This window comes from Dermacentor albipictus, chromosome 2, assembly GCF_038994185.2.
Source record: "Dermacentor albipictus isolate Rhodes 1998 colony chromosome 2, USDA_Dalb.pri_finalv2, whole genome shotgun sequence".
NCBI lineage: Eukaryota > Metazoa > Arthropoda > Arachnida > Ixodida > Ixodidae > Dermacentor > Dermacentor albipictus.
Genome location: NC_091822.1, coordinates 14,903,961 through 14,914,571, shown reverse-complemented (window position 1 = coordinate 14,914,571; position 10,611 = coordinate 14,903,961). Strand labels below are relative to the sequence as shown.

At 45.7% G+C, this 10,611-nt stretch overlaps 1 long non-coding RNA gene across 1 annotated transcript; it reads left to right on the top strand.

Moving 5' to 3' along the window:
• The first annotated feature begins 279 nt into the window (after positions 1-279).
• LOC135910903 (uncharacterized) lies at positions 280-5,230 on the top strand. The gene is made up of 2 exons (XR_011511967.1): positions 280-660; positions 4,746-5,230. It is a non-coding gene; the product is annotated as an uncharacterized lncRNA (long non-coding RNA).
• The last annotated feature ends 5,381 nt before the right edge of the window (positions 5,231-10,611 follow it).

Below are 10,611 nucleotides of genomic sequence, written 5' to 3'. Positions count from 1 at the left end.
AGCAAAGCTGTGCTTACTTTTCCTTTCGCCGCTCACACTACTACTCGCCGAGGACCATCACATGGTCTAACGTTACGCCAAATGTTCCTCCACAATGCAAAGAAACCCACCTCACGGACACGATGTCGTCTTTTCCTAACCTTCAATGCAACCTCGCAATCTGCCGCTTCCATAACATCGGTGACTTGTATAAGCACGCATGACATGCAGACATGATTCGATGCAAACATGACGTCATTCATGTCATGCCAGAATTACATAACATGCATGAGTGGGCAAGGCAGCAGCAATACAGGCCAGATGTTCAAACGTTGTCTCTTCTTCGTGCAGCTTTTCACCGGCTTGGCTGCTTTCCCGGAGTGTACTACGAAGGCCTTCCTGGATGCATCACCGCTCGCATGTCATCACGCCCTGATGTTCCCGCATGCGCGCGATGACTGCCCTATCTCCGCCCTGGAAGATAGTCATGGTCTGTTCACCGCTGGATTCGACAAGATACTGACCTCTGCCATCGGTGACGTCAGCCTGGATGGTGCACTAATGCGAGTCACGACGCCGGCTCCGTTCAATATAAAAGCCACACCGCAGCTTCATCGCTTCAGTGGGCAAGGCAGCAGCAATACAGGCCAGATGTTCAAACGTTGTCTCTTCTTCGTGCAGGTATGTTACCTTAAGGACGCTTATTGTATTCGATCTGACAACCGCTTCTTATTGCTGATGCCTTGCCCACACGAACGTCTTTCTGCATATATTTCTGTATGTGCTGATCTTGTTTACTGTATGAGCAGCCTCCTACTGAGTGGCGATATTGAAACAAACCCGGGCCCTACAAAACGCTCCGCCACTCAAACAGATGAGTCTGGCTCTATGATATCCGAAATGTTCGCTCAGCTTCTTGCAGGGCAAAATAAGATAACAAAAGATATAGCCGACATGCGAAAATCTATCGACGCTCGATTTGAGGCAATTGAAAAACGCATAGTTGATCTTGAGCAGCAGGCGCCCACGGTTAGCACAGCCCACTACGATAACCTACAGAGCCAAATTCAGAAACTGTCATCCACTATTAACACACTTTCTTCCCAAAACGATGATTTGGAAAATCGCTCGCGTCGCAACAACCTTATTCTTTATGGTCTGACAGAATCTGAGCATGACACTAATGAATCGCTGCAATCGCAAGTTAAGAACTTTTTTACTGACGTACTAAACCTTGATTTTCCTCAAATCGAGCGATTGCATAGGCTTGGCAGACCTAGAGGTGGGAGACCTCGCCCCATCATTATGAAGCTCCTAGATTTTCGCGAAAAGATTAGTGCTCTAAAGAACGGCTATAAGCTAAAAGGGTCTCAGTGGCGATTATTTGAAGATTTTTCTTCAAACGTACGATCCATCCGTAAAAAACTATGGGACGCTACAGCAGAATTCCGTAACAATGGTTCAGTGGTACACCTCAGGTACGACCATGCGTTTGTTGATAATCAGCTCTACAATTGGGATGTTGTTTCCAACTCTCTTGTAAAAGCTCCTGACCGCACCACTCACCATCATTTACCGCTCTCCCAGGGGAACAATCCTTGACTTAACAATGACAAGTACGATAAACTTTGTATATTAAATCTTAATGCAAGAAGCCTATCTAACAAATATTCAAGCTTTTCCTCTTTGGTGGCATCACATTCCCCACATGTTATCGATGTTACTGAGACCTGGTTGCATAGCGACATCCTTGACTGCGAGGTACCTCCCCCAGGATATAACGTCATAAGAGTAGACAGGAATGCGGGCAGAGGCGGAGGCGTTGCCTTGTTTTTGCGCTCTGACCTACAGTTTTCTGTATTACAATCCCCACTTAAAATGGAGACGGTCTGGTGTAAGGTGCACATTGGTAAAACAAATGTAATCTTTGGTGTGTTTTACCGACCTCCTAGACATACCTCAAATGAAATAATGATCCTTAACGCGTTCATCCAAGAGCACGGTTTTGGCTCCTCAAATTTAATCTGCATGGGGGACTTCAATGTACCTAACGTTTCGTGGGCTTCATTATCGAAAACTGGTGATAACGTCCCTCTTTCTAGAGAGTTGCTTGAATTTACACTATCCCTTGGATTGAAACAAATTGTATCTAACCCTACTAGAGAGTCCTCCATACTAGATTTGATTTTCCTAAGTGCACCGCTCTTTACGAGTGGCTTTGAGTGTGAGATTACAGACGGTATTTCCAATCACAAAGCTGTTATTACTACTATTAATTTTTCAGTTTCAAGGCGCCACTATGAATATACCAGTTTTTACGATTATAATCATGCAGATGATGCGTCCATACTTGATACATTAAGCATTTCATTCGACAGATTCTCCCAGTTATGCACTACCAGTGATATCAATGCTATAGTATCCCATTTTGAAAACATTGTCCATACTTGCATAGAGCGCTATGCGCCATTGAAAACAAAAAAGAAAAATCTAGATCTTCCTTGGATGACAAGGGAAATACTGCATTTGAAGCGTCGAGTAGCCAGAGCACATCGGAAGCGCCACATGAATGCCGAAACAAATGTCCAGTTCCGCTTTATGAAGGAAGAACTCCGTCAAAAAATGGATGCAGCTAAGAACTTTTATTATCAGTTCACTCTACCTAACTTAGTTAAAAATAACCCACGAAAATTTTGGAGCTCAATTTCGCTAATAAAGAACACCACCCAGACATTTCTATTAGATGATTCCGAAGTAAGCGATCCTGGACCTATTGCTAAAGCATTCAATGAATATTTTCAGTCTGTATTCACACAGGACAATGGCGTAATTCCTCCCTACTCCACGACAACTAACATGTCCCGTGCAATTAACAATGTTACAATATGTAAGCAAGGAGTCCTGAACCTTATTTTAAATCTTGACACCAAAAAAGGCTGCAGTCCAGACAATGTCAACAATGTGTTCCTTCATCGTTATGCGCTCTGGACGTGTCAATACCTCACCATGATTTTTGAGAAATCTGTATCCACTTGTACAGTTCCTTGTTCATGGAAACGGACTAGAGTCATTCCATTGTTCAAATCTGGGCAGAAACAATCTCTACTAAATTATAGACCCATTTCGTTAACTTCTCATGCATGCAAGCTCCTTGAACACATAATTTATAAACACATTATCACTTTTCTCGAGTCTAATAATATTTTATGCAGCGCTCAGCATGGATTTCGTAGTGGTTTTAGCACAGTGACTCAATTAACTGAATTTACACATGACATCGCTTCTGCTCTTGATTTAGGTCATCAATTAGATGCACTCTTCATTGATTTCTCCAAAGCATTTGATACTGTACCACATCCTAAACTATTACATAAACTAAGCTCTATCCTTAATAACCCTCTTCTCGTTGACTGGATCCGTAGTTTTCTTTATGATCGTTCACAGTATGTTTCTTTTAATTCATTCAACTCTCCTGACGCATCAGTATCTTCCGGTGTGCCCCAAGGTTCTATTTTAGGGCCATTGCTTTTTTTGCTTTACATTAACGACATTCCAAGCTCTGTTTCAGTAAAAATTCGGCTTTACGCTGACGACTGCGTTCTCTACAATGTCATTTCCTCACCTAACGATCATAAAACTCTGAATCAATCTTTTATAAGTTTTTGTGAATGGTGCGAACTCTGGCAAATGAACATTAACTTCAAGAAAACAGTCGCCATGTCCTTTCACAAGCATGCTAATTGCTCATATTTCAACTACTCCTATAAATCTACTTTTCTGCAGCGCGCATATGAATATAAGTATTTAGGCCTCCTTTTCACTCCAAGATTATCCTGGTCAGAACATGTTCTAACAACTTGCAACAAAGGACTAAAAAAACTTGGTTATCTAACCCGAACTCTACGTGCTGCCCCCAAAGAAACTAAACTCATCACATACAAAACACTTGTAAGACCTATTCTTGAATATGCGTCTACCATATGGAACCCTTACAAAATTTCGGACATCCACAAAATTGAATCTGTTCAGAAAAAGGCGGTTCGTTTCATATACCGCCGATATGATAGAATGTTTTCACCGTCATCTCATCTGAATATGCTTGGTTTAACCCCTCTTTCCCACCGTCGTCACATTAATTCTCTGAAACTTCTACACTCTCTATTTTACTCTCCACATTATGCTTCCCCTAACACATATCTGGCCCGTGCAACGCCCATAATCACGAGAAACAGCAATGACTTAAACTTATCCGTCTTTTTTGCTCGCACCAACACTTTTAAATATAGTTTTTTTCCTCGGACAATTGAACTCTGGAATGACCTGCCTGGTTCCATCCATTGTTTACCACATAGAGAATTTGGGGATGCCATTGAATGCTCCCCTTAGTCATGTTACTCACGTATGCTTCCTTTGTATAATGATTTTCTTTCTCGCATTTGTATTCACCCACTCCTGCAATAGCCCTTCTGGGCTGCAGTATTTGTAAATAAATAAATAAATAACATAAATGACATGTCATGACATGCCATTTGTACATGTTGTTAGGAATGGGCGGCCGGGGTGGCAACGTGCCAGCTATTTCAGCCCGCTGCACGTGCTCCGACCCCCCGCGGTGGCGGCGCCCTTCATAGAACGAACGAGGACGACAACGCTAACCGACCATGTGCCGCGTTTGGAGGATCGGTGACGACAGCAGGGCTGGCCACGTTTGGCGCCCCATGCATTGTTGGCTAATGCACATGGTCGTCATGATCTCTCTGCCGCAGGGGGAGCCACCCTGGCAAAATGGTGCTTTGTGGTGCAGGGGCCCCAGGATTCGTCACAGTCTGCCGACACACGTGGCGACTACAGGAAAAAGGCAGCTCTGGAATTTAGCGGCACCGGCTGGGGTCGGGCGTGACCAGCTGACTATGGGGACGCCAGACAATGGATACCACGACGACTGCGCTGCAAAGGTCGTCTGCCCTCGAGAGAGCACTGAAACCTGTGCGGCACGTGTGTGTGAGCCCTCCTCCAAAAAGGCGTGTAGTCTGCGATGACGTCGAACGATGACGTCGAACGGAGTGCTTATAAGCAGCGATTGTCGGCTGCTAGAGTGTGCTCGTCGTCGTGCTCTGTGCTCGTCAATGTACCCATGAGCTGTGTGCTCATTTGCTGTATGCTTCGTCTTGCGGGCTCCATTTGGGTGTCACGCTAGACTGTGTAAATGTATCCCACGTTTCAAATGTAAATAAATCCTGCTCGCCTACTGCTGTCGCCCCAAGTTCCTCCGATCGTCCTACAAGCCCGACTCCAAATCTTACAATGTACATGTGTGCATGACATGAGAAAAATTGTACAGGCTAGTAAATTGACCCTTTTAAGAGTTTCTTTCGCTCGAAAAGTGCACCAATGTCGTGGTGACACCTTATTTGCGACTTCAACTAAATTCTCGCCCTCTAGCGGCCACGCAGAGAACCAGCAGATCTAAGTCCAGTCACAAGTTCTCAACCTTGCCTTGTAGTTCTCAAATCATTGCGATGCCACTGCACACAAGCACGAGAAAGAAAAAAATGATGTCGAAATAATTTTGCTTAGTACCATTATGCCCATGTCATCGCAGTGGAAAAACAGCAATTCATCATTTTATCGTTTCCTGAAAGTAGCAGGTGTGGGACAAGGATAAGAAACTTGCAGTTTGGGAAAAAAGGTGACCGACACTATAGTGGTTTGTTCGGAACACTTCACTTGTGATGACTTTGTTATTCGCAGCATGTACAGCATTGCTTTCTTATAGATTCTAAGTCGCTTGTGTTTCAAGTCGCAGAGCAAGCCGCTTTCATTGTTTAGGCAGGCAGTTTAATAAATTGGTGATGTACGCCTAAGTTTCATTTTGTTTAGTTTAGTTTTCTGTCCAGCATTAGTGTTACTAATGCCTTAAACAGCAGGAACGTTCTTGCTAATGCACTTTTGTCCACAGGCATCGGTAGCAGCAACAATAGCTCAGGTCTGAAGTTGATCCTGACACGTTATGCGGCAAGGCGACATATCGTTTTGATAGCACGTTTTAGTTTAGCATTGTAAGCAAGATTCTCATTTAGTTTGGCGATTTGTCAGTTTACTTGATCGCAAGATATTTAGAAGCAACTGAAAACGGCGCTAGTTCGATTTGGAGCATTAGACCTTGCCACAGAGCCGCTAGCTTGCTATTCAACTTCGCTATTCAATACTGTGCACACAGCCAATTCCATTACAACTCGTTGAATTTGTTTCAGTCACGCAGTTACACTAACACAAGTGACATTGCTAAAAAAAAACCCTCACTAAATTTCAAAACCTACTGGAAGGAACGCAATTTGGTCCGATTGGTTATTCTTGCGTTTCATTGGGGTTTGAGAATTCTCATGGACAGTGGGTGTCTGCAGTGTTCCCAGGCCTGAACCCTACCTAGCACACTCTGTACTGACAGCACAAACAAGCGCCAGTCATCAGATACAGACTACCTTATCACACGGATCAGCTAACTACACATATAGCGAGGTTCACCCTCAATAAACTGAACAGTTTTTAGCCTCATTCTATCCATGCACAATATCCGTATTTACCTTCTGAAAGCACAACATACGTTACTGGCTACATGTTCTGGGATGCAACACGAGTCACAGTGCGGAGTTGCCTATGAAGGTCGAAAATAGTCAAGTATCCTACCTGTAGCAGTGAATCAACGTTGCAAACAAGTGCTTGCACCTTTGCGTCAGTGCCATTTCAGGTTTCAACACTATTCCAAGTACGGCTGCCATACACCTGAAGGGTGCTTTTACTTCAAAGTGCTGGAACAAAATGGCGGAAGTATGCATAACTTCGCTACATTTGGGAGCAGATACAGGGACACTAATGCAGATTTCTAAGCAGCAGCACCACCAGATGGCACAGCGTGTCCAGAAGCATGAGGAGCCCGGCTGCCGCAATACAAGTTTCTCAGTGTTCGCACACACCGGTGCGCCATGAATTTCGGAGGCCACGTGTAGGCTTTGCGGTGGCTCCGCTAGATGGCACTTATTGTTCTTAGGGGAACGCAGTAGAGTTGTCCCACTGCACTACACGCTTCATACACAACTTGTTTTGATGGTGGCAAGATGTTGCTACCAACACCATTGGTGTCGTTACGCTGACTCAATGTTAAACGCACTACCATCAACAGCCATCGCGATATGGGTTCTGTCGAGTTTTTTAGCCTGAATTTCTGGCTGCTGTCCCGACAGTGTGTTAATCGACTCAGTTTGACTCGGCTTGCACTAGCTTGGTTCTTTCCAAGAACCAGCTTTATACAGTAGTGCCAAATAAAGTATGGCACCCAAATGACAGCAGTTACACTGCAGACTATTTATGGTGCTTTCCAGACCCACTGATGTGAGGCGAGGCCATCTTCTCCGTCCACAAGGTGTTGCCAGCATAACTTGGCACGAGGACAACAACAAAGAACAAGGCACACTGTTGTTGGCCACCTTTCGTGCTAAGCTGGCTGCATCCGTCCAACTAGCTTAACCAAATACTGTTAATTTTCCATCCGTTCTGTAGTGACAATCCTCTTTACACAAGATTTTTTTCCAATAGTGTCTAGTACGGCAGTGCATTCCTTGTTATCTTTTCATTCATTCAGTTTTGTTTCTTTATATAGCCAATTGGTTCTTAATTTCACTAGGCAGCTTTCAGAGAAACCCAACCAGTGGCATTTGCAGCCCTATGAAAAACCAGTCCATTTTATACATTGGAGCAGCACATGCCTGTTGCAAACCTGTAGGAGCTCTGGCAGACATGGATAAACAGCAGCAAACTGATGCACTGCATAAACAGCTGCAACTGAGCTACACTAGCTGTGCTGCAAGCGTAGCCCATTTTCGTTTTGGCTTCCATAATGGCTGTCATCAAAACTATCAGAGATGCAGTTGTGCTGCTAGAAACAAAGGTTTCCACAGCCACGGTCACATTCTGCATTATCCCAACACAACCTAAAAAAAATTATGCGAATCTCACACACTGTGGGAATCAATGTAAGGGAAGCTTTCTGTGCTGGTTGCTTTGACTGACAATAATTAGCAATGATGTTGATGGCAAAAGCTTAATTTCTTCAACGTTTAGTCTAACATGAGAGTGCCACTTTGATGTTAAATGTTACCTTGCATGCACCACTGCCGCTTGTCTGTGTAGTCCACAGAACACACGGGCAGAGCTGCTTGCTTCAGGCACTGTTGGGTGCCATATTTTATAACCTCTGAGATTTGAGCACTTTCATTGCCAAAGTGGCACATCACACCGTGCCAGAAGTATCAAACTTGAATTGGATTATGGGGCTGCACATGCCAAAACCACAATCGGATTATGAGGCATGCCATAGTGGTAGACTCCAGATTAATTTAGACACCGTGATGTTCTTTAATGTGTCCCAAAATCTAAGTGCACGTGCATTTTCTATTCCGCCCTCGTCGAAATGTGGCTGCCATGACCTCTAGCAATGCCATAGGTGCAAGGCTACTGCGGCGGGCACAGAAGTGCCGATTTGACGTGCGACCGCTTCTGTAGTGTCGCCTGGACCCTATGGTGTGCTTTAATGCGGCTGTCCTTCTGCACACCCTGATGAAGTTGTCTGCTTGACATATTTGCATGGTACTTATTTTTCAGATATAGCAGAAACGTACTGTACCATACCTTGAACTTAAGCTTATCCAGTTTCCCCATAACTGCTGTCGTGTGATAGTAGAGTTTCCTTGCCTTCTCCTGTCACTTTTTCTCTATTTCCCCCCCTTCTCCCTTGTATGGGAAGATGGGAAGTGCGAGTGAAGAGTGGCAAGGCTGTTACTCGAATAGTGACTGCGTCGGTTCTGCCCATTCCGTGCCTCCTCTCCCACTTCCTCTCTGCCATTCTATCTAGCTTCCCTCTGGACTTGCACGTTAGTAGAAAGGCAAGTGCTGCAATTTCTGCTATGCTTTCCCGGAGGTCACGGATGATTACACCTGTCAAGAGGCTAAGCAGCGACGCCAAGGGAGCTCCAGAGGGCATTGTGCACATTCAACACGGTGCGAAAGTCCAAATTAGTCTCTTGCATCGACTTTACTCTTTGCCAGGCTTCTGCCATGTATACACACGCTCTAACTCCGCCCCCCCCCCCCCAATGCAGTGTGCCAGACAGCAGCAAAGTTGAAGGAAGAGGCATCGAAAGCTTCGCCTTAATAGGGATGTATCTAGGAAGAATCCCGAAACTGCCATCATACCCGTCTGCTTTTCCCAAGCCTTTTGAAGGATACATGCATACTATTAACCATTCTTTGCTTTTAGATTTGGCGCACAAGTAGGAGCGAACTTGATAGCAAAGACCAACATGCAACAACACATTTCTTTTTCTAGATAACAGTGGCTTATTCAGCAACTTGTCTGTATAAAGATAGCTTGAAGCAAGTATCCCTCTCCCTCTGGTGTCTTTTCAAAACTTTCAGCGGAAGGTTTATTTAGAGACCAATGAGCAAAAGATTTTCGCGAGCAGAATTTATTTGTTGGTGCAACACTCGTAAAATGAGCCCAATTTTCTTAAACTATATGACGTGTCAGTGATTTATTTCAGCTCTTCAAAAGGGTCCACTCTGCGGTTGAGGTCCAGCAGTTGGTTGACAAAGTCTACATCCTCGTACAGGTCAACCATGCCAGTGAGGAGAGCAAGCAGCTTGTCGGGGGCCATGCCTATCTGTTGGGCACACTCAGTGACTGGTGGCGTGGCAGAGCCAAATGACCCGAAAGGCAGCTTCGTCTCAGTTCTCTGGCCATCCTTATTATAGAAGAGTGTGAAGACAGGATTGCGGTTCAGCTCGTCCAGTTTACAGTAAACTCCTGCTGTAGGGCCACGACCATTGCGACGTGCCACTAGAGTCCTGAAGTCATAAAGCAGATTTCGCTTCTCCGAATAGCTGAGTGCACTCTGGAAGGCACCGCCAACATACAGGACATTGTCCCACGTCTTGCTGCAACCCATGCGAGTCTCGGTCACTCGCCAGAGCACGTAGCCTTCGCCCACAGCCTCGTAGCAGTACTCCTTGGTGGACTTGGATGTGCGTGACTGAACGAAGTGGCCGCTGTGTGGAGCGCAACCATCGTCCATGACGACGACTGGGAAGCCCACATGGTATCCTGGGTCCAGCAGCACCAGACCCCGACGGGTGCCTGCCAGCACCCGGAGGGCAACCAGGACGTGCTCTTTGACACTGGATGCGTCATCCGGGGGGTCGTGGCTGCAGTAAGACACCACGTCAGGGATCCACTCTTCACACGAGACCAAGAAGGGCTGGGCATGGGGAAACTGCTGCTCCATGGCGTCGCACAGATGCAGACTCAAGCCAACACATGAGAGGCCTTCCTCAAAGACTTCAGCTGGGTAGTTACAGAGGAAGGTCGCCAGGCTGCTGCTGCTACTGCTACGGTAGTCCCTGTAGAAGCGCAAGAGGTTGCCCAGGGTGTTGTAGTGCCTATGGCACAGTTCCTTGCGCAGCAGCTGTCCCAGCTGTGCCAAGAAAGCCTCCAGATCAGCTGTGGTGTCAAAGGTCAATGGAGCACCACTGATTGGTGCCCAGCGAGGCCGTGGCAGAAGCCGTAGCTCTTCGGCATGG